A 25940-nucleotide genomic window follows, 5' to 3' on the forward strand; every position below is an offset into this window, starting at 1 on the left:
ATGAATGATTTTTATAATGTATTCTGGAATTCAGCTTGCTAACATTTTGTTGAAAATTTTTGTGTCTATGTTCATCAGGGATACTGGCCTGCAATTTCCCTTTCTTGTGACACCTTTGTCTGGTTTTGGTATCAGGGCAATTCTGGCCTTGTAAAATGAGTTTGGAAGTATTCCCTCCTCTTCTATTTTTTGGAATGGTTTGAGAATGATTGGAAATAATTTTTCTTTAAATGTTTTGCATTAATTCTTCCTTAAATTGTTGATACAATTCACCAGTGAAGTCTTCTGGTCTGGACTTCTGTTTGTTGGAAGGCCTTTGACTGCTAATTCAATCTCGTTCCTAGTAAGCAGTCTGTTCAGATTTCTTATTTCTTCATGATGAAGTGTTGGTAGGTTGTATATTTCTAGGAATTTATACATTTATTCTAGGTTGTCTAATTTACTGGCATATAATTGTTCATAGCAGTCTCTTATGATCCTTTGTATTTCTGTGGTATCGGTTATAAGGTCTCCTTTTTCATTTCTGATTTTATTCATTTGAGTCATCTCTTTTTTTCTTGGTAAATCTGGACGAAGGTTTGTCAAGAGAAAGCTGTTGCTTTTAAAATATTTTGTGTTTAAGAACAGGTTGCAGTAAACAATGTATACAGGCTCCCAAGTGAAGTGTGAAAGTACTCCTGCTACAACTATAGTACTCAGTGAAGTAGGACTGAAGATCCTAGAAGGCATTGGCCTTCATAGATGAAGGAAGTGAGAGAAATAGTACCAATTGTGCAGATTTTCTGGTTGTAGTTAAAAGTAGACCTGTTAATGGGAAAACAACATAATTAAGATAGTATAAGAATTTGCTGAAATTCTCATGCATTTGAATGGAGAAGGAATCGTGCTATTGCTATTGCATTGTGAAGTCAATTGTTCCAATGTAATTATAAAAAAGTTCTCCAAGGACTGCTGGATTAGTATCGGTTCATCCATACCACCATCAAGTTAACAGAAATGACATAATTTGCACTCCTTCTAATCCAATAGTTGAAAGAGGTTGATAGTGGTAACTAAAATTAGTATTGTAATAAGATATAAAAGTAAAATATTGAAAGATTGGCTGATATTAGGGTCTGAATGTGCATATCAAATTAAGAATTCCATTTGATCATGTGATAAAAAAGCGCTACTGAATGAACATTATTGGAATATAGTAAACTAGACTGTGAAGTCCTTGAAGTTAGAGTCCATGTCTGTTTTGCTTGCAGTTATGTCCCAGCACCTAGCATCCTGCCTGACAAACAGTAGGTGCATATTGAATGTTTGGGTAGGAAACTGATGAGTGGAAAGTCGATATGTACTGGGCCATTTTCACTGTCAGCTGAGAAAGCTTTTCTCCCACTGTTTCCCAAGGTGGATCCTCCACAGTTAATCAACTGTGGTGGCCCAGATCTAAGCTCTGCCCTCACCCTTCACTCTCACTGCTGGTGGGTGGGGAAAATCTCTTTTAAATAACTTGGTCTGGGGTGAGCAGGGGAGGTTGCAACGGTCAGGGAAGTCAGTGCTCCAGAAGCCTCTGCACCATGAGTGTCTCTGGGCTGATCCCCCCCAGACCTCTGGGCAGTATCTCTGGGATCCTGCAAGTGGCCTCCCTGCTCGGCCTGGTTCTGCTGCTGCTCAAGGCCGCCCAGCTCTACCTGCGCAGACAGTGGCTGCTCAAAGCCTCCCAGGAGTTCCCGTGCCCTCCTTCCCACTGGCTCTACAGGCACAGCCGGGAGGTAGGAAGGGCCAGGGCTCTGAGAGCCTGGTCAGCAGGTCCATCTGACAAAGCCGTGTTGTGTGATGAGCACGTGGCCCCTGGGAAAAGCCTTACTTCTCAGGTCTCGGCTCCTCATCCCAGTCCAGGGAGCTCACTCCCTCACAGGAAGCCTGAGCACTTCCTTTGACTGACAGCCTTGCACTTTAGGACAATGACTGTTCCTGCCTGAATCTCCCCCCTTTAGGCTGAGCAGCTTCAGCTGTTCTCACAGAACAGGCTTCTAGATGCTTCCTTGCACTAGTCACTCGACCCCATCCCGTCTGCCTGGCCATGAGCTTGCCCGGGAACACAGATATCATTCTATGGATTCCTGCCCCATGGGGTTCAGTCTGTGGAGATTATAGGCAGGAATCTAAGAAGGTGTCAGGTCACAGGAAAAGAAGCTCACTTGTTGGGCTGGGGGGCTGCTGTCAGATGCAATGGGCCAACTGACTTGGTTTGCCCAAGACTGGGGGATTTTCCAGACTGATAATTTCAGTGCTAAAATGCTGACAAGTCACTGGCACACATGGGAGAGAAGGTTTCCAGGATGGCCCCATGTAAGGAGTTCTGACATTTGAGTTGCACCATTAACAGGATGAGGTTGCCTGCTTGCTCTCCTCCCTCATACCCTGGACTGTGAATTCTTGGAACTGAGCATATAATCCCCCTCACCTCACTATACTGCACAGAGCCTGGCACAGAGGTGAACAAACATTAGGAGGAAAAGACAGGCTGCAGAGAGCTGAGATGCCTCTTTCCTCAGAGATGGAGGCAACATGATTATAGTAGAGTGGAGTCAAAGATGGGAACTTGAAACAGACAAAGTCGCATATGGGCTGGCCCCAATACCTCTCTCCTTTCTCCTTCCTAATCTCTTGCTTGACCCTAAGTTACTCATTGTCCTCCCTACCTCCCTGTGCATTCCAGCCTCTGGGTCTCTGCTCACACTATGCCCTCTACCCAGAATGATCTTGTCCCTCACATGTCCATCTACCAAGGTCCAGCCCAAACTACCTCCTCTGAGATGTCTTTCTGGGTCTCCCAGGAGCAGGGGAGACAACCCTTTTCCCCACAAACACTGCTTCTCATAAAGCAGTGCTGGTGTTATTCAGCTATTTTTGTCTGCAGTGTCATAGCTGTGAGCTCCTTCTGGGAGAGATCACCTCTGATTCATCTTTGTAACCCAGTAGCATCTTGGTAAATGATGACTTGATGAGTGAGCAAGTACATGAGGAAGACCTTTCTCATGTTCACTTCTGAGTTAGGCCCTCCTTCCCCAAAGCTTCCCTGGAGTCTTGGGCTTCCTTCCATCACAGCATTAATTATTCTGTATGTCATGGCCTCAATGTTTCTGTCTCTCCAACTGGGCCAGAAGCTCCAAACAGGTAAGATTCTATAGTCATATTCTAATTCAGTACTTAAACCTGTGCCTGGAACATAGTAAATCCTCAATGAATATGTGCTGAATGAAGGAACCTGTCCCACAGAAAGGCAGGTTGCCTCAGAACTTGTGAATCCTGATTGTCAGAAGGAGGTAGACAGAGATTGGATAGCAATGTAGCAGATAGGTGCTTTCAGTTACATAGAAGCAGTTGAAATAAAGAAGAGGTGACTAACTGGAACTTTTACAGGAGCAAATACCTACCAGAATTCCAGAGGTGATAAAACAAAGCTGTCTTAAAAGTTGAGGAGAGGCAGTGGCTCTGTATCAAAGAGGAGGGCACTCCAAGTAGAGGAAAGAATGTGTGCCAAGGCCTACAAGGGTAAGCAGGGTTAGCTGGTGTCAGGAGCACTGGCAGCAGCATCTTGGGGATGGAGCAACAGGTCCTGGTGGAATAGCCAGCATGGCAAGAGGCAAGAACAGAGAATGTAAAGTTGGAAAGCAAAGTCCTTTGTGATCCACACTGAGGAGTTTAAAAAGAGTGCTGTAGACAATGGGAAGCTCACAAAAGTTTCTTTTTCTTGTTAAGGGAAAAGGAGATTTAAAAACCCCCAAATCAAAATCTTCATTCAACACCATTTTCATATGGATACATCCAGACTTTATTCTACAAGTGTGTGCATATCCAATATGTAAAATAACAGTATACACATAATTTTGTATTAAATGTTTTCACTTAGCCATATATATCCCAACACTATTTTATATTAACAAACATATACATGTATGCTGGTGAGACAGGAACCAGCCTAGTGAGACAGGGCCATCTGCAAAGCCCCTGGCCTAATAAGATCAGGCCACTAACCAATCAACAAGCTGGGACAATCAGACAGAAACCACCAAGATCCACATTGCTTAGGCTCTGGACTTTCCTGGGCTTACACATGCACCCTAGCACCCAGGAGTCTACAGAAGGTGACCCTAGCCCCATCAGCATGGTAAAAATCACCCCCAGGGGTGGAGAGCTAGCATGCTAGTGATACACACGTTGCATGTAGTAGCATGCTGCACAATAGCGCAGGCACAGAACAACCCCACCTCTACATCCCACGACAAGGCCCTCCTCCCTAACCTTTGCCTAATAGAAGCCCCACAAACCTGCTACCTAATGAGCCAGTCACCTGCCCCTTTCTTTCATGCACTGGCTTCCTTGTGCCTCCCCTGTACACAAGCTAATAAACTTTTATTTTTCTACTTCCGTTTGTTCTCTCTCTTGATTTCTGTCCTGAGGAACGACAAAAACACAATATGATGGTAACACTGGGATAATGTTGAAAATATATAACAACCAATATGGGAAAATAAAATTAATATATAAATTTAAATTTTAAATATAATCCATCATATTCTCTAAATAAACAAAAGTGTACAGCAAAACTGCTTACCAAGTGATACATGTTGTCATACAAATCATTCATGTAAATGTAATGACTTCCACATGTGTTACACTGTGGAGTCCATCCCTGACCAAGTTTCTCTAGGCAGTCTGGAGTGAAGGCCCATAGCTTTGCCAACAATGAGACATAATCCGGCCTTAGGACAAAACCTGGACAGCCAGCAAAGTCTGGAGCAGAGCCCAGGTCATGTGAAACATTCTAAACTCTTAGTTCTGCTGATAGATCTAGAACTCTCTCCCTGTGCCCATCCTACTCTTCACTCTCACTCCAACACGGGGACTAGAGGGATTTTATTGATTTATCTTTCACTTGATGACAATTCCAAAAGGATAAGGAGCTTCAACAGATGATGAAAAGGGTAGAGAAATTCCTGTGTATCTCTCCTCGCTGCTTATGGGGGAGTGAGGTTCTCTTTGAGGTCTATACCCTGACTACATGAAGGCAATCCTGGGGAGATCAGGTGAGAGCAAAACCCACACCCTGGGGCAGCTCTTCCCTCTTGGGTCCACGCCCCTGAGTCGATGAAATTCCAGAAGAGACTGACAGTTCAGCCATCAATACACAAGCCAGCCTAAGGCCAACAATCATTACTTAAACTGAAGGCTTAAAGAGCTGTGTGGGGATGAATTTCTTTTTTCTTTTCTTTCTTTCTTTCTTTTTTAACCAAATGGAGATGATCTGTTATGGAAATTGCCCCAGATCTGAAAGACAGTTTCCTTTGCACACTGACTTGGGTTTGGCATCTCTAATTGTTGCCTGTCCTAGGCCATGGGATGGCTAAGCCACCACCAATTGTAGGAAAATCACAGGCCTCTGTCTTTTCTTTGGCACTGAGGACAGAGCCTGTGTTTCTTACAGATTCACCATCCTAGTCTTGTGGGTGCCCTCCTGCTGTGACTCTGAGTTTGCCTTCCTGAGCCCATAGTGACTATCAGGACAGAGAGTATCTGGGATGCAAGGTAAATAGAAGGTGGTTTGAGAGAAACTGGCAGCTGATAATCATCAGGAAGGGATGTAGCCCATGGTCTGAACTACAGCTGCCTCCTGGGGGCTACTGGTCTTGTTTGGTCCCCTCCACCTTCCTATAATGCACTGCCTCACCTTTCAGACCCCAAATCTCTTGGTACCTACAGATTCCTGGATCCCTGGATTGGTAAGTATGTCTAACCAGGACTGCAGTCCACAGCCAGTTTAGTTTGCCAAGAGCTGTATCTTTGGCTCACAGAGAATAACAGGTGACTGTCCACCATGTCACCACCCTCCTTTCTGAATCAAGCCTCATCTATCTTCCCGTAACAAGACCCTCCCCCTTCCTAATGGTGGTGAGAGCCCTCCTGAAGTTCAGCTTCTTCCACATCACTTCTCAGTACTCACCATGGTCTCAGCCTGACTTTTATTGAAGTCCTTCTATGAGCTGCCCCCTACTTTTTTCCAACCTTTAACTCACAGCTGTCATAATCACTTTCCATGTACCAGCCATTTGGGGAAATTCTTAGTCCTGGAATTTACTGGCTTTCCTAACTTTGCCCATGATGGGCCTTCTTCTGACACCCTTGGTTACTCCCAGTTTCTACCCAGTCATCCCTCTGATCCTGTCTCTCACTCCTACACACACTCCCATCTCTGGCCCAGGGTATGGTTTACTCCTCTGGCCCTGGGAAGACTTGGTTCCAACCCCAGTGGATGCTGACCCAAGCCTTCCACTATAACATCCTGAAGCCCTATGTGGCACTCATGGCCAACACTGAGTGATGCTGGTAAGTCCGTCCCTTTCTCACCTGCATGCACACAGTACAATTCACAGAAGCCAGTCCAGACATGTGCCCCTCAGACATCAGTCAGACACAGCCACCCAAAATAATGCACTTAGGTCTTATTATGAGACAGAGTTCCCCAAAAGTGAATGGGACAGGAGAGTACTCACAAGCCAGGTTGGATCCACACTTGGTTATTGCCAAGGGAAAGGAGGGCTATGGTGGATAACAGAGTTCACTCTTCTCACACCTCCACATCTTCAGCACCGTGGACTAGAGCAAATGTCATTTCCACTGGACAGCAAGACAAACTGACACTGGTTGGCCTGGGAAGTGGAAGCCTCAGCAGCAGATTGGACATGCCAGGATATCACCCAGGTGGGCTCTGGCCAGGGGACCAGGGCTTTTACATGGATTTGAGCCACTATCTAGAAGGAAATGGAAACCAGGTCAACACTCTCAGAGCCAGGTCCTGCCATCACATCACTTCCCATTAGGGCTGTGATTTCAAACCAACTGTGCTCAGCTTACATTTGAGGAATGAAAGGAATTGAAGTCCCTGATGTTCCTTCCTTGGGAGCCCCAGTACACATCCCTTAGGATTTTTCTTGCCTTGACTCGTTTGCTCCCTGAAGTTAGACTTCTCCTGTCCCTAAGTTCTAGCTCAGCTCTCAGAACACAAAAGATTCTTCCTCTGTCCCCTGAGAAACAGTGTTTTCTGCTGTGCCAAAAGGTGGTTATCATTGTAACTAATTCCTAAAATTTAAAACTAATTCAGACTATTATGACATTATTAATTATTTTTTAAAGTATCTGAGAAAATAGGCCTCACATTACAAAGACTTGCATATAGTCTTATTTGCTGTAATGCATCTTTTTTAGAAAGTGAGGAAATCCTTAAAGAATATTTAGAAAGACAGAGAGAGAGCATGACCTTGTCATCACAGGCCTTCTAGGGGAGCAGAGGAGGGTCAATGTCCTCTTCCCACCACAAGACAAATGGGAGGAGCTCATCAGCCAGGACTTGCTTCTGGAGATCTTTGGACATGTCTCCTTGATGACATTGGACATCATCATGAAGTGTGCCTTCAGCCACCAGGGCAGCAGACAGGGCCATGATAACCCTTCTGCTGTAGGGTCTTATTTCTTACCCATTGGTGTGGACTTACCTGAGGGGTAATAGGGCAGCTTGGATGTCTACAGCTCAAAAAACAGCATTCTGTCAAGAGCCCCCAACAATGGTTAAATTCCATATAGATCAAAACTTGACCCAGCCATGGATCCCTGATCCCTGGTTTAGGTAGAAGCCTGGCTGCCCACACCACTTATAATAAGGGGCTGAGGGTCTCAAAGTCTGTGAGATGACAATGACCAATGCTTCAGTGTGGTCTGTCCCCACTGACTGAGGAAACCTCCACCCTGAGTCCTACTCCACCTCCAGGTCAGAGGCCTCCCTGCAAACCAGTCTCTTCTTCATCTTTCCCCTTCAGGAACTTGCAATCCTACACCCAGGTCATTGGGGACCTGAACAGTCTGATTTTCATGGGTGAGGAATGTCTTCTACCAGAATGACATCATCAACAGGCTAACACCTGCTGGCTGCTGGAACCACTGGACCTGCCAACTTGCCCAAAACACAGGTTGGATTCTACCTCCTGGGCTACTCCCCTTATTCATGAGGTACCTCCAAAGGGGACTACCCCTGACACCTCAGGCAGAGCTCAGTCCCCTGTTGCCCCTCTAGGAGCTAGGACACAACCATGCTGGGTAATGCCCCAGTGTAGGGGGGTAGTAAACAATATTTTAGGGGGACCGGTGTTGTGCAGGGGTTCACAAGTGTCACCATATTGGTGATGGTTGAATGTGACCCCTCCCAGCAGCATTCAAGTAGAGCCTCCATGGCCTGCACTATTAAATAGAGGGGAGGCCTGACCTGTGATCAGATGATGCTAGAGCTCTCACCCCTGATGTGCACACCCACTCACATACTTGTCATGATCCACTTGGCACCCAGATTGGGGCAGGGGCAAGATGGGGCTACTGTGGGTTTCTGCATCTGAGCACCCAGACCTCTCAGCTCTGCCTGGGAACCACTGTTCTGGCACAGATTGTGTGATCAAGCTGAGGAAGGCTCACCTGCAGAAGGAGGGAGAGCTGGAGAAGGTCAGGAGGAAGAAGAGTCACTTGGATTTCCTGGACATCCCCCTCACTGCCAGAGTGAGTGTGGTAGAAGAGGCCTGATGATGTGCCCAGGAGTGCAGAAGATGGGGCAAACCCTGCACTCTTGCCATGCCTTCCCCAGATGGAGAATGGGAGCAGCTTGTCTGATGCAGACCTCCGTGCTGAGGTGGACAAGTTCATGTTCAAGGGCCATGACACCACAGTCAGTGGCATCTCCTGGATCCTCTATGCTCTGGCCACGTACCCTAAGCATCAGCAGAGGTGCTGGGAGGAGATCCTGAGCCTCCTGGGAGATAGCGCCTCCATCAGGTGGTGAGTGCTCAAGAGATGGGAGAGCCCTGCCCACTCAGCTAGAGAAGCCCCTGGACTGCCCAGACCCTGCCTGCCCTTCAGGATGGGCTTTGGTTTCAGGGACCACCTGGACCAGATGCCCTACACCACCATGTTCATCAAGGAGGCACTGTGACTCTATCTACCAGTACCAGGTGTTGGCAGAGAGCTCAGCAAGCCCATCACCTTCCCTGATAGATGCTCCTTACCCAGAGGTGTGAACTGCATCACACTCACTAACCTGAGCATTCTGTGAGAACACAAGGAAGATCAGAAATCCATGTGAGCTAGAGCAACTCTGAAGCTCTCTGGTTCTTGTTTTCCTCTCAAGAAAATCAATCCTTGTTTTGTAATTAGGAAATGCTAGGCACAGAACTTTAACCCAGCAAAAGCTCAACAAACAAATGCTAGCCTCTGAATGTGGGCTGGGAATTAGCCCTAAAATTCTAATTTCCTGACATGTGAGGGCTGGAGAGACAGACAGGGGTTGGGGGAGATGTAGTTCTTTCCTTATGGGGTCTAGGCAAATGAGGGAAATCAGGGAATCCACTGTCATGGATCAGATGGTCCAGTCTCTGAGGAGCCCTCAGGTTGATGGCAGAGAGCAGCTGATGACCAGATCTGAGACCATGCCATGGTTGGAGACCACCCTTTGACTCACCTGCCATTGGGTCTGAATCCCAGCCCTGCCACATCCTAGCTGTGTGATCATAGGCAAGTACCCCAGTCTCTTTGAGGCTCAGGTACCTCATCTGAACAATGAGGATATGAGGGACTTTCTTGGAGGGTTGATGTGAGGATTGAATGTGTTAATGCATATTCCCAAGGGCTCATGGATGGCATTTGATTAGTGTGAATTTTCACTTGAGTTGCTTCAAAAAGTAAGCCTCCAATTTTTTCTTGATTCTCAATCCTGGGTCCTGGTTATCTCCTCCTAATCTGTGCACATGAGCTTTTCCATGTCCACCCCACCTCTCTAGCAGCAGGCTCATTCCACTCAGAGTGATGGGAAGTGGCTCCCAGTCTTTCCTGCATGTACACGCCTCCTGGTGGCAGAGGCATTGGGCCTCACTCACCCCATGAGTATGATCAGACTTCTTTCTTCTTCTTCTTCCCTGCAGGAATCATAGTCTTGCTTTCCTTTAATGCCCTTCACCATAGCCTGAAGGTGTGGCTGAACCCAGAGATATGATGGCCTATGGGAGGAGGAATAGTGATGATCTCTCCAGACCAATGCCATGTCTCCCTCCCACCTCCAGGAGTCCTGTCCTGTCATGGATTGGAAGGAAGGGCTTGACCCCACTTGCCCCACCCCTAGTGCTCTCTCTGCAGGTGTTTTATCCTTCCTGGTTTGCACCAGGTTCTACTCAACACAGCCACACTTTCCTGCCCTTCTCAGGAGGATCAAGGTGAGGCATCCTGTACTTGCAAGGGGAGTGTCACTGGGTGCATTCTTGATGTTTGCGATGTCTTATGTTCATATTGGTGTGTGCAGTTATGCCATTGTATGTCAACGTGTAGGGAAGGATATCTGTGAACGAAATAAAGGTGGCATTTCAGGAAACACCACAGGGACTTTGACCCACTGATTTTTCCAAATGGCTGCCACAATTCAGTGTCAGTGCTGTTCTGAAGTTCAGTGTATTCTGGTGTTTTCTCCACTCTAGGAGTCTGACTCTTCAAACTTAGAATCTTTCACAAAATTAAACTTCAGATGGTTGCTTTGCTCAACTATCAGTAACCTTAACAGGTGGTTTTCTCTCTTCCCACATTCACAGTCCAGCTCAGGCCCTTTTCTCCTTAATTCTCTGATCTACCACTCACTGACTCAGTAATGTTTGTGTGTGTTGGAATTTGCAGCCCCTTCTTTGTCTAGCTGTTCAGCCATATACAAGGAAGTTTACAGTAGCCATTGGAAGAAAACTTCACACCTATATGTTTCTTCCCTATTTTTGCATCTATCCCAATAAAATTTGGACTGCATATTAATATTTACATAACCATGACAACTTTTCCAGTTGGCAAGTTTCTTTATATGACATGGGATCTAATACTATAGTCCCAGAGTCTACACGGTCCAACATTGGCAAAAAAGCATAACAATGAGGACAATCAACTGCTTTTGAGAGAAGATCCACTATTCCATGTATGACACATGGCTTTGAAAGCTTCCTGGTGTGTAAAATCTAAAGCACACTTGAAACACCTGTTGAGCTGGGTGAGTTCACTCCAGAGTAGCTGCTGTGAAAATCCTCCAATGGTGCTGGAATCATCCCATGAAATAGTAATTTTCACAAACTATGTAAGTAGCTACTAGAAATGTTTTTTTCCTGAATCCACAATATGTGAAATTTTCAATTGGTGTATCACCTTTCAGAGAACAGGCTTTAAGCAATTGTTCTTCCAGGAATTGGCTCTAAGATTTGGTTTCTCTCAGGACTGAGTCCTTCCTCATAGACATTGGCTACAAGTCATGTGGCTCCCACTAGATGACATGAGCATATTAGCCAGCTCAATTCCCAGGTGCCAAACAGGTGCCAAATATCCTTATTATAAAGTGAGGTTAGTGCTAAAGTAATGGAAAAGGATTTGCTAAGGATATTTCTGAAAACCAGCTTTGCAAACTTTAGCTCATCATATAAATCAAGAATGTGTAACCAATGGCTAAGGATTAAAAAGAGGAGGCTTAAGAGTTTTGAGAAAAATAAATCATTTAACAAAAATTAAAGGAATGCCAGAGTAAGGTGAGGAATGGAGGAGGGTGTTCCTCACCATGCTAAGCCAAGGGGTCTTCAGAAGGGTCACTTAGATGATCTGACACGTGCACTTTGAAGTTTGGGGATCATAGGATTGATAGTAAGCCTGTGACTGAGAATAGACAGAGGGACGGGGTGAGCAGCAGGGAAAGGCAGGAATGTTCCAGTGTGTTATGTGAGCCAATGAAACCACAGGAGAGAGAGCTGCAAAAGCAGCTTGAAAGGAACTCGGACCTAGGACAAGAATTCTCTTGCCCCATGAATCACCATTGCAAAGTCCCAGTGAGGGAATCTCCAAGAAACACACAGACGCTCCCATCAAGAGTAAAAGAAAGAAGTGACTATCCACCAAGGTCAGAGAGCAAGATCACAACAGCAGCAGCTCCTTTCTCCTTATCTACTTTCCATCCTGGGACCAGTTTTAGAAAGCTCAGAAACAGCAGCTAGTGGGAATGGGAGGAGCTGGAGAGTAAGAAGAAGCCAACCCCAACCCCTCACACATCAGTGGCTTCCAGACCCAAAGAAGTACTGAGCTGGATCGGGGGAGATGCTCCAAGTAGATGATAATTTGACGTTTTTATTATGACACTGGGCCAGACACTTAATTACTGAAATGAGACTGCTCTTGTGACTTAAATGGATGAGAACTCTATGAGATTAATTTAAGATTACACACAGGAGATGAAAAGAACTTGCCCCACACAGCAAGTGTGAAGCGCCAGTAGAAGAAGAATAAAGTTTTTATTTGCATGCTAGCTGGTCAGGTGGGTTCACTAAAATGACTGCATGTATTTTGTCTATTTGCTTTATTGTATTTATGTTTGCTTTCCTAATAACTTATTTTAAATACAGGATTCAGCCATTAGTTAATGTGAAATTTTAATTTTGGACTCTTTCCTCCTCACATCCAGAATAAAAAGAATAATTCTGCTTAGCTTGGCACTTTGCATATTTAAGAAAAATGATGCTGTCCACCTCAACCCTGCTACAAAAAGAAGAGGGGAATTTTAACTCAATGCAGAAATGGGCTAGAAAGGAGCCAAATGGAGATGTTGAACAACTTTCCACCTTTTCCAGAAATTGCTCTTTGCAGCACGGTTTTATTATCTGTCCAAAAGATTTATATATTCTCAGAATGCTATATGAAAATTTCATTAACTGTAACTACAAGGCTACATTACAGAATAAAAATAATTTATTCTCCATACTATTATTACCATTTCTCTCATTACAATCAATGGTAGTTAACAGATCCTCTGCACTTTGCTTTCTCACCTGGAAAAGATTTATTTATTGTTATCACATTGTACATAGTCCAAAAAAGAATGACAAATGTAAATATTTGAGTTGTATATACATCCATCCTAATCAAGAGAAAATATCTAATTAGATCCTAATGTCAGCATCATGGCAGAGTGAGTTCTTCCCTTTGTCTCTCCCCTCCAAGATACTATGAAAAAGATAGTCATAAACCAACAGAAGACATTCACACAATACAAAAGACATCTGAGAGACTCACGCAGCCATACATCTGAAGGTGGAGGTGTTTGACGCCCCCCCAGAGGAAATGGAAGGAGATAAGGGGATCTCCTCTCCCTCCCCCAATGGCAGTGACACAAGGTGTGAGACTGCCTGTCGCTCTAAGAAAAGAGGGGGAGGGGTAGCTCTCTGCAGGGACAGTTTCACTCTCCAAGTTCCCTCACAGCCCATGGGAAAGCCCCACACAGAAGTCGACATTGTGCAGATATCTTCATCAAGCTAGCACCTGAGGAGACGAGATAGCAAGAGCAGAGCAAGAATGCTCCCAGGATCACACAGGTGAAAGAAAGTGCCCCTACCCCCACCTGGCACTCCAGCTCAGTCAATAGGCCAGAGCATTCATGCATGGGTTAGAAAAGCAGCAGCTGTGAGCAAGAGAACTGGCAATCACAGACAGGCACTATCAGCATAGATTCTAAAAGACAGGCACAGATGCAAGGGGTTGCCTCAGGCTCAGAATACACAGCTCTTAACTTCCCCACATTTGCACCAGGTGGAAGCTGCAAACAGATACTATTAAAATATTAAGACACAAATCCATGCCATCAAATAGTGTGAAGAAATCTATTAATACTCCAGACAAAAGGAAAATGATGAGCACCCAGAAATCAATTCTGAAGGCACAGAAATTTATAATCTAAATGACAGAGAATTAAAAATAGATATCATAAAAAACTCAATGAATTACAAGAAAATACAGACAGTTCAATGAAATCAGGGACAAAACTAATGAGCAGAGAGAATTCTTCACAAAAGAGATTGCAACTACAAAGAAGAACCAATCAGAAATGTTGGAGATGAAAAACACAACAGATGAAGTAAAAAAAAAAAAAAAAAAAAAAAGAACTCCCTGGATAGCAGAGCTGATATTGTGGAGGACAGAAATAGCACTTTGGAGAACACAAATATAGAAATGCTTCAGATGAAGGAGGAGAGAGAATTAAGACTAAAAAGAAATGAAGAAATTCTCCAAGAAATATCCAACTCAATTAGGAAATGCAATATAAGGATTATAGGTATTCAAGTGGGAGATGGCAGTTGAAAGGAGCACACAGCTTGTTCAAAGAAATAATAGCTGAGAAATTCTTAAACCTCGGGAAAGAGCTGGAAATACAAGTAAAAGAAGCTAATATAACTCTGAATTATATTAATGTATAAAGACCTTCTCCAAGGCGTATAGTAGTAACCTGGTAAAAGTCAATGACAAAGAAAAAATATTCAGGGCGGTAAGGTAGAAGAAAATACCTTACAAAGGAAGCACCAGCACACTTTCAGTAGACTTCTCAGCAGAAAACTTAGAGACTAGGAGAGAGAGGAATGATATATTCAAGATTCTGAAAGACAAAAATATTCAGCCAAGAATACTCTGTACAGCAAAAATATCCTTCAGATATGATGGAGAAATAAAACCTTCTGCAGATAAACAAAAGCTCAGGGAGTTCATCACCATAAGACCCCCCCACCCACTATAAGAAATGCTCAAGAAGGTCCTCATACTTGTAAAAAGAAAGGGTGTACAAAGATTTGAGCAAGGAGATATATAGGCAGACTAAATCAGAAAATTGCAGCTCTCTATCAGAACAGGTTAGCAAACATTTAATTATAACATTAAAGATAAAGGGAAGGAAAACATAAAAAATACATATAATCACCTCATTTTAACCACAAACTCACAACACAAGATGGAATAAGTTGTGACAACAATAACTTAGAAGGGGAAGAGGAAAGAAAGGGAATTGGCTTAGTTTAAGGAAATAGGCTATCAGAAAAATGACTATCTCATCCATGGGATTTTTTTATACAAACATCATGGTAACCACTAAACAAATAATCAAAAAAGAGACAAAAATGAAAAATAAAGAGAAAACTATCATAGAGAACTGCAAAACTGATTTGGTAGTCTGAAATACATGGGATGAGAAACAAGGGAAATACAGAACCACCAGGAAATGAGTGATAAAATGGCAACATTAAGCACTCATACATCAATAATCACTCAAAATGTAAATGGATTGAATTCTCCAGTCAAAAGACACAGAATGGCTGGATGGATTAAAAAACAAGTCCCAACAATATGCTGCCTCCAGAAAACACATTTCAGCTCTAAAAACAAAGAGCTCAGAGTGAAGGGATGGAGGATGATACTCTAAGCTAATGTCAAACAAAAGAAAGCAGGTGTCGCCACACTTATATCAGATAAAGTAGACTTCAAGGTAAAACAGGCAGTGACAGACAGAGAGGCAGGATATAATAAATGGGGCACTCCACCAGGAATACATAGCACATATAAATATATATGCACCCAACAGAGGAGCACCAAAGCACATAAAGCAACTATTAACAAACCTAAAAGAAGATATTAATGACAGAACAATAAAAGTAAGGAACCTTAATATCCCACTTACGTCATTGGATAGGTCATCCAGACAGAAAGTCAACAAGGAAATAGTGGATTTTAATGAAAACTAGACCAGATGGACTTAATAGATATATGTAGAACACTCCATACAAAAACAGCAGAATACACATTCTTTTCAAGTGCACATGGAACATTCTCAAAGATAGACCAAATGTTGGGAAACAAGGCAAGCCTCAATAAATTTAAGAAGATTGAAATCATATCAAGCATCTTTTCTGACTATAATGCTATGAAACTAAAAATCAACTGAAAAAAATAAAGCTGTGAAAGTGACAAATACATGGAGCCTAAACAACATGCTACTGAACAACCAATGGATCATTGAAGAAATTAAAGGAGAAATAAAAAAATATGTGGAGACAAATGAGAATGACAATACACCTTACCAACTCATATGTAATGCAGGAAAAGCAGTCCCAAGAAGGAAATTCACAGCAATACAGACCCATCTGAACAAACAAGAAAAATCTCAAGTAAGCAATCTTAAGCTACAGCTCACAGAATTATAAAAAGAAAAACAAACAAAGCCCAAAGTAGGCCGAAGGAGAGAAATATTAAAAATTAGAGCAGAAATAAATCAAATAAAAACAAAAAACAGTATAAATGAAACAAAGAGCTGGTTCTTTGAGAGGAACAAAATTTACAAACCCTTAGCCAGACTCACTAAGAAAAAAAGATAGACAGCTGAAATAAATAAAATCAGAAATTAAAGAGGACAAATTAGAATGAATATCATGGAAATACAAAGGATTATAAGAGAATACTATGAAAAAATGTATTTCAACAAACTGGACAATCTAGAAGAATTAGATAAACTCTTAGGCTCATACACCACCCAAAACTGAAAGAAGAAGAAATAGAGAAGCTGAATGGAGCAATAACAAGTAAGAGATTGAAACAGTAATCCAAAACATCCACCAAAATAAAAGTCCAGGACCAGATGGCTTCATTGAAGAATTCTACCAAACATTCAGATTTCATACCTATCCTTCTCAAACTATTCCAAAAAGTTGAAGTTGCTAGAACACTTACTAACACACTTTATGTGGCCAACATCACTCTGACCCAAAAGCCAGACAAGGACAACACAATGAAGGAAAATTACAGGCCAATATTGCTGAGGAACATAGAGGCAAAAATCCTCAACACAACACTGGCAAACTAAATACAGCAACATGTTAAAAGGATCACGCACCATGATCAAGTGGGATTTATAACAGGCACAAAGGGATGGTTCACCATCTGCAAATCAATCAATGTGATACACCACATCAACAAAATGAGGAATAAAAACCACATGATCATCTCAGTAGATGTGGAGAAAGCATTTGACAAGATCCAACATTCATTTATGATAAAAACTCAATAAAATTTGTATAGAAGGAAATAACTTCAACATAATAAAGGCCATATATGACAAACCAACAGCCAACATCATTCTCAACAGGGAAAACCTGAAAGTCATTCCTGTAAGACCAGGAAGAAGACAAGGGTGCCCACTCTCACGACTCTTATTCTACATAGTACTTGAGGTTTTGACCGGAGCAATTAGGAAAGAAAAATAAATAAAAGAAATCCAAATAGGCAATGAAGTGAAACTCTCACTGTTTGCAGATGACATGATTTTATATGTGGAAAACCCTGAAGAGTCTATCAGAAAACTACTAGAAGTAATCAACAACTACAGCAATGTTGCAGGGTACAAAATCAACTTACAAAAATCAGTTGAATTTCTGTACTGTAATAATGAACTAACAGAAAGAGAACTCAAGAATACAATCCCATTTACAATCACAACAAAAAGAATAAAATATCTAGGAATAAATGTAACCAAAGAGGTGAAAAACCTATACACTGAAAACTACAAAACATTATTGAAGGAAATTGAAGAAAACATAAAGAAATGGAAAGATACTCCATGCACATGGATTGGAAGAATAAACATAGTTAAAATGTCCATTTTACCTAAAGCAATCTATAGATTCAATGCAATCCCAATGAGAATCCCAATGACAATCTTCACAGAAATAGAACAAAGAATCCTAAAATTTATATGGGACAACAAAAGACCCTAAACAACAAAAGCAATCCTGAGAAAAAAGAACAAAGCTGGAGGCATCACAATCCCTGACTTCAGAATATACTACAAAGCTATAGTAATCAAAACAGCACAGTACTGGCACAAAAATAGACAAACAGATCAATGGAACAGAATTGAAAGACCAGAAATAAAACCACACATCTATGGACAGCTAATCGTCGACAAAGGAGCCCAGAACATACAATGGAGAAAGGAAAGTCTCTTCAATAAACTGTTTTGGGAAAGCTGACAGCCAACACGCAAAAGAATGAAAGTAGACCACTATGTTAGACCATACATGAAAATTAACTCAAAGTGAATTAAACACTTGAATGTAAGACAGGAAACCATAAAAGTCCTAGAAGAAAATATAGGCTGTATACTCTTTGATTTTGGTCTTAGTAGCAGCTTTTCCAATATCATGACTCCTCAGGCAAGGGAAATAAAAGAAAAAATAAACAAATGGGACTGCATCAGACTAAAAAGCTTCTGCAAGGCACTGGAAACATGAAGGAAACAAAAATACAACCCACCAACTAGGAGAAAATATTTGCAAATCATATATCTGATAAGGGGTAATTTCCAAAATACATAAAGAGCTCATACAACTCAACCAGAAACAAACAATCAGATTTAAAAATGGGCAGAGGATGTGAGCAGACATTTTTCCAAGGAAGATATACAGATGGCCAACAGGCACATGAAAAGATGTTCAACATCACTAATTATTAGGGAAATGCAAATCAAAACTACAGTGAGATATCACCTTACACCAGTCGGAATGGCTATGGTTACCAAGATAAAAATATAACAAATGTTGGAGAGGATGTGGAGATAAGGAAACTCTCATACACTGCTTGTGGGTATGCAAACTGGTGTAGCCACAATGGAAAACAGTGTGGAGATTTCTCAAGATGTTAAAAATAGAAATACCATATTATCCAGCTATTGTACTTCTGTGTATTTATCCAAAGGATATGAAAACAAGAATTCGAAAAGATATGTTCATCACCCCGTTATTCATGATAGCAAATCTTGGAAGCAGTCTAAATACCCATTAACAGATGAATGGATAAAGAAGATATGGTGTATATATATAAAATAGAGCACTACTCAATCATAAAAAAGTCATAATTGTTCCATTTGCAACTACATGGTCGACCTTGAGGGTATGATGTTAAGCAAAACGAGCCAGACAAAGACAAACACCATATGATTTCACTCATATATAGACGATAAACAAACATATGGGTAAATAGAACAGATTAATGGTTATCAGAGGGGAAGGGGGCTGGAGGTGGGAGAAAGAGTTAAGGGTGTACATATGTATGGTGATTGATAAAATTTATACTATTGGTGGTAAGTATGATGCAGTCTAAACAGAAACTGATAATAATAATGTACACCTGAGATTACACAATGGTATAAATCATTATGACCTCAATAAATATGAAAAAAAATCTTAGAAGAAAACATAGGACAAGACCTTCACAATAGTGAATTTGGCCAGAATTTCTTGTATATGAGACATAAGGCACAGGTAACAACAACAAAAAAAAAATAGAAAATCAGATTTCATGAAAATTAAAAGTTTTTGTGCATGAAAAGATAGTAGCAACTGAGTAAAAAGGCAACCCACAGAATGAAATAAAATATATGCAAATCGTATATCTGGTAATGGATTAATATCCAGAATATATAGAAAACTTCTAAAACTCAACAACAAAAACCAAACAACCCTATTCACAAAGAAGCCAAGGAATTGAATAGACATTTCTCCAAAGAAGATAATGCAAATGGCCAATAAGCACATGAAAAGATGTTCAACATCAATGATCACTAGGGAAATGCAAGTAAAAATTACAATGAGATACCACCTCACACCCTCTAGGAAGTGTTGACAAGGATGTGGAGAAATTAGAACACGTGCACCATTGGTGAAAGTGAAAACTAGTACAGTCTATGAAAAACAGTATGGCAGTTCCTCAACAAATTAAAAATAGAATTATCATATGATCCAGCAATTTTACTTCTGGGTATATACACAAAAGGACTGACAGTAGAGTCTCAAAGAGATATTTGTCCGCCCATGTTCACATCAGCATTATTCTCAATAGCTAAGATATGGAAGCAAACTCAATTATCCATCAATGGATGAACGGATAAACAAAATGTGGTATATACATACAATGTAATATTTTCAGCCTTAAAAAGAAAGGAAATTCTGATGTATGTTACAACACAGATGAACCTTGGGGACAGGCTAAATGAAAACACCAGTCACAGAAAGACAAACGCCATATGATGCCACTTATACGAGGTACTTAGAATAGTCAAAATCATAAAGACAGAAAGTATAATGGTTGTTGCCGGGGATTGAGTGGAAGGGAGAATGGAGAGTTATTGTTTAATAGGTATAGAATTTCAGTTTTACAAGATGAAGAGAATTATGGGGATGGATGGTGGTGATGAATGCAGAACAATGTGAACGTATTTAAAACCACTGAACTTTACATTTAAAAGCGGTTACGATGGTAAATTTTACATTATGTGTATTCTACCACAACTATAAAAATAAAAAACTTAAAAAGTCACACACACCACTCACACACAAATAAATTAACAAAGCAAAAAAAAAATCAATAAGAATGAAAATAAGTACATTAAATCCTAACTAAAAAACTAGTAAAGAAGAATAAAGTAAACCAAATGAGAGTAGAAGGAAGTAAATAATAAAGAAAATAGAAAAATTAATAAGGTAAAGAACAGGAAAACAGTAAAACAAATTAAGAAATCGAAATACTGGCTCTTTCAAAAAAATCCATAACAGATATACTAGTACACTTTATCAGAAAAAAAGGAAGAAAGCACAAATATAAAAGTAAGAAATGACAAGGGGAAAATAACTATTGATCCTGGGAAATTCTTTTAAAAATCCCGAGACTATCAGCTTCTAATCAAATAAATCAAATACACATATACACATCATATTCAAAGTGCAGAAGATCACAGACAAAAAGAAAATCTTGAAAGTTACAGGAATGTCATGTTTACAGGAAGAAAATGCCTTACATTTACAGGAGGAAGGATAAGAATTACTTTGAGCATCTCTCCAAAGACCTGGCAAACAAGAAGAGAGTGTAGTAAAACACCTGAAGTATTGACAGAAAAACTCACCAACTTGGAATTCTGCAAAATTACCCTTAAAGGTGAAGGAGAAATAAAGACTTTCTTAGACAAACAAAAATAGAGAATTTGTATCATTAGACTGGCTTTACAAGAAATAGTAAAAGAAGTTCTTTAGAAAGAAGAAAAATGATATAGGTCAAAAGCTTAGATCTACACAAAGGAAAGAAGAGCCTTAAAGAAGGAATAAATGAAGGCAAAATAAAATCTTTTATTTTTCCTATTTTTAAAGGATCTAACAGATACCACTTTGTTCACAATAATAATAACAACAATGTGTCTAGTGATTATAGGTTATTGATAAGTGAAATAAATGACAACAATTTTATAAGGGATAGGAGAATAATTGGGAATTGGGAATACTCTGTTATAAGGTACTTGTAAGTATTATTTGAAAATGAACTTGGATTAGTTGTAAATATATATTGCAAACTCATGGGCTAAAAATAAGCGTAATTTATATGCTAAGAAAGGATAAAAGTGAAATTATATAAAATGCTCCATTAAAACCAGAGAAGGAAAAAAAGACTGGAAGATATTTTTTACAGAGAAACAAATGGCAAGTATTCCAAATATGGTAGCTATTAATCCAACTATATTAACAATCACTTTAAACATCAATGGTTTAATGCACCAATTAAAAGAGAGAGACTGTCAGAGTGGATAAAAACACAAGACCCAACAATATATTTTCTACAATAAACCCACTTTAAATATAAAGATACATATAGATTAAAAGTACAGGGATAAGAGCCAGCCCAGTAGTGTAATGATTAATTTCACATGCTCTACTTTGGCGGCCCAGTGTGTGTGGGTTAGGATTCCAGGAGCAGACCTACACACTCCTCATCAAGCTACACTGTGGTGGCTTCTCATATATAAAGCAGCAGAAAACTGGCACAGTTGCTAGCTCAGTGACAATCTTCCTCAAGCAAAAAGAGGAGGGTTGGCAACAGATGTTAGCTCAGAGCCAATCTTCCTCACCAAAAAAATGTTTAAAAAGTAAAGGCATAGAGAAAGATATAACATGCTACCTAACCAAAATAAATCTGGAGTAACTATATTAATTTCACACAGAACAGATTATGGAAAAATAAAAATTATTAGGGATAAGGAAGGGCATTACATTATGATAAAGGGGTCAATTTTCCACGAAGACAACAAGCTTTAATGTGACTGTGTCTAACAACAGAGTGTCAAAATACGTGGGGTGGAAACTACTAGGACTATAATGAGAAATAGATGAATCTGCTCTTATAGTTGGAAACTTCAATGCCCTTCCATCATATGAGAGTGACCCAGCAGGGAGAAAACAAGCAAGGACATAGTTGAGTTGAACAGCATCATCAATCAACTTGATCTAATCCACATCTATAGAATACCTCATCCAACAACAGCACAGTACACCTTCTTCTAAAGTTCACACAGAACATTCACCAAGAGAGACCACATTCCATAAAACATACCCAAAGTTGTAAAGTAACAGAAATCATACAAAGTATGCTCTCAGATCACAATGAAACAGAAATCAATAACAGAAACATAGTTGTATAACTTCAAAATATTTGGAGAGTAAACTTCTATATACCACATGGGTCAAGAAAGAAGTCTCAAGAGAATTTTTCAAAATATTTTGAACTAAACAAAGGTTAAAATACAACTGATAAAAATTGTGGAATGCAGTGAAAGCAGTGCTTAGGGGGAAATTTGTAGCATTGAATGAATATATTAGAAAAGAAGAAAGAACTAAATTCAATAATCTAGGCTTTGACATTAGGAAACTAGAAAAAGAAGAATGAATTAAATGTGAAGTAAGGAAAAGAAAAGAAAACACTTTAAAAAATTAGAGCAGAAAGCAATGAAATTGAAAATAGTAAGTCAAGAGATAAAATCTCATATACAAAATAGAGAAAGATTGGTACAGATGTTAGCTCAGGCACAATCTTACCCAAACAAAAGAGGAAGATTAGCAACAGATGTTTGCTCAGGGCCAATCCTCTTCACAAAAAAAGAGAGATAAAATCGATGATACCAACAGCTAGTTCTTTGGAAAGATCAATAAAATTGATAAGTCTCTTGCCAAGTTAACTAAGAAAAAAAGGACAGAGATAAAAATTAATAACATCAGATATAAAAAGGGGCCATCACTACTAATGCTATGAACATTAAAAAGATAATAAAGAAATATTATGAACAATTCTATTCCCGCAAATTTCACAACCTAGATGAAATGGAACTAGGAAACAAATATAGCAAAGTTGCAGGATACAAGGTGAATATACAAAGGTCAAAATCTTTCTTATATACTACCAATCAATAATTAGAATTCGGAATTAAAAAGGTGATATCATTTACACTAACACCAAAAAAAGAAGTACATAGGTATAAATCTAATAAAATATGTACAAGACCTATAAGAGGGAAACTACAAAACTCTGATGAAAGAAATAAAAAAAGATCTAAATAAATTGAGAGATATTCCATGTACATGGATGGGAAGAGTCAATATTATGTTCTTCCTGACTTAGAGATTCAATGCAATGAAAAAAAAATCCAACAAGTTATTCTGTGCATATTAATAAACTGATTCTAAAGTTTGTGTGGAAAGGCAAAAGACCCAGAAGAGCCAAAACACTATTTAAGGAGAAAAACAAAGTTGGAGGGCTGACTGCCCGACTTTAAGACTTACTCTAAAACTACAGTCATTGAGACAGTCTGGAATTGGTGAAAAAAGACACAAATAGATCAACGGAACAAAATAGAAGCCCCCAAAATAGACCTACACAAATACAGCCACTGATCTCTGACAAAGGAACAAAAGCAATTTAATGGAGAAGGGATAGTCTTTTCCTTTTCCAGCACAAATGTATCATAGACCTAAATGCAAACTGTAAAACAGTAAAATACCTAGAAAATAACAGAGGAAATCTGTGTGACCTTGGGTGTGGCAATGACTTTTTAGATACAACACCAAAAGCATAATCCATAAGAGAGCAAAAAAAAAAAAAAATGATAAGCTGAATTTCATTAAAATTAAAAACTGCTCAGCAAAAGACACAGTCAAGAGAATAAAAAGACAAGCTCCATATTGGGAGAAAATATTTGCAAAAGAAACTTCTGATAAAGGACTGTTATCCAAAATATACAAAGAAGTCTTAAAATTCAACAATAAGAAAAAAACACAACCAGATTAAAAACTGTACCAGACTTCAACAGACACCTCACCAAGGAAGATATACAGATAGCAAATAAGCATATGAAAAGATGCTCCACATCATATGTCATGAGGGTGACGTAATTAAAAGCAATGATGAATGTTTTTCAAACCACTGTCATCTCATGCCTGGATGACTGCAGCAACCTCTTTTTTTTTTTCTTTTCTAAGTTTGGCACCTGAGATAACAACTGTTGTCAATCTTTTTTATTGCTTTTTCTCCCCAAATCCCCCTAGTACATAGTTGTATTATTTTCTTTGTGGGTCCTTCTAGTTGTAGCATGTGGGATGCCACCTCAACATGGCCTGATGAGCAGTGCCATGTCCATGCCCAGGATCCGAACCAGTGCAACCCTGGGCCACTGAAGTGGAGCATGCGAACTTAACCACTTGGCCACGGGGCTGGCCCCCACAATGATGATTTTGATGTCAGCATTATGGTGGAGAGTTATTCCCTTTGTCTCTCCCCTCTAAGTTTACAACCAACCGGACATCCACTGACCAATGAAAGATTCCTTACATGGCACAACAGAACGCCTAAGACATCCATGCATCTATATGTCTGAGGATGGCTGGACTTGAACTCCAGGAGGCAGTAGAACTAGGGGAACAACCTCCTCCCTCTCCCTGCCAGCAGCCATCCAAAATGCAGGTACTCACACAGGCACACCTGACTGCAAACAGAAGCTGCAGGGGCAGACCTGGCACTCACAGCTCAGTCCCTGCTCCCACTCTTTCCAACACTGGGGATACTATACAAAACGTGGATTTTCCTGGGTGGGGCAGGGTGCTCTGACCTGAATTTTCAAACACACTGGCTTGTTCCACCTATCAGAGGCTGCATAAGCACCAGCAATGACAACCACTCCCTACTTAGCATCTGCTCCCCCTTGCAATAGCAGGTGAAACCTGAGACCTGAGGCTTCAGGAACCACAGCAGAACCCATGACACAGCCCCAGTGGCAGGACCTCTAACACTGGCTCTAACAGCAATGGAGGCTTCAGATACGTCCCTGTAAACCTAAGCCACTGGCAGCAAGAACAACATCCATGAACCCAGCACCCCTGACAGTGGTGCAGCCAGCAACTCCCAACATCCCAGGAACAGTAGCATGGGTGCTGCACTGGGTAGCAGCATCTGAGCCCATGGAGAGCCAGTGAGAGAACATGAAACCCACGCAACCCTGAAAGCAGCAGAAATGCTCACAGCCTGATGAACTCAGTGGTGACACCTGAGACTGAAGCAACATCATAAGCAGCAAGGGACCAGCAACCTCAGAGGCACAAACAGCACATGGAAGGCTCTGATGATCTCCCTAGCAGGGGCAGTGGAGGGTGGAAAGTGCAGGCTCTCAAACACAACCAGAAGCAGCTTAGAATCAAAGTAACCAAGGCCGTACCCAAATAAGAAAGGTGGTTACTACCACAAATGAGCTGGCAGATGATCAACTCATCAAGTACCATGAAGAACTACTGTGCTATGGTAACACAATAGCACAGAAAGAAAATGAAAACTCCAGAAACCAAACTCAAAGTCACAGAAGATTACAATCTAACTGACAGAGAATTCAAAATAACTGTCATGAAGAGACTCAATGAGTTGCAAGAAAACTCAGACAGCCACATTTAGAACTCAGCAAAAAAATTAATGAACAGAAGGAGTACTTCACCAAAGAGAGTGACAGTCTAAAAAAAAAGACAAACAGAAATTCTGGAAATGAAGAAAACAACTAATAAGATGAAAAATAAAGTAGAGAACAATAAGAAGGAGCAGACCATATGGAAGTGAGAATCAGTGAGCTTGAAGACAGAAATCTAGGTGAAACAGGTCAAAGAGGAGAGAGGACTAAGATTCAAAAA

At 40.6% G+C, this 25940-nt stretch overlaps 2 pseudogenes; one reads left to right on the forward strand and one right to left on the reverse strand.

The window, feature by feature from the left end:
- Window positions 1-25940, reverse strand: part of LOC124239207 (cytochrome P450 4B1-like) — a 94996-nt pseudogene that overhangs the window by 25785 nt on the left and 43271 nt on the right.
- LOC124239853 (cytochrome P450 4A11-like) lies at window positions 1566-10299 on the forward strand (annotated as a pseudogene).

This window comes from Equus quagga, chromosome 5 (assembly GCF_021613505.1).
Source record: "Equus quagga isolate Etosha38 chromosome 5, UCLA_HA_Equagga_1.0, whole genome shotgun sequence".
NCBI classification, from domain to species: Eukaryota; Metazoa; Chordata; class Mammalia; order Perissodactyla; family Equidae; genus Equus; species Equus quagga.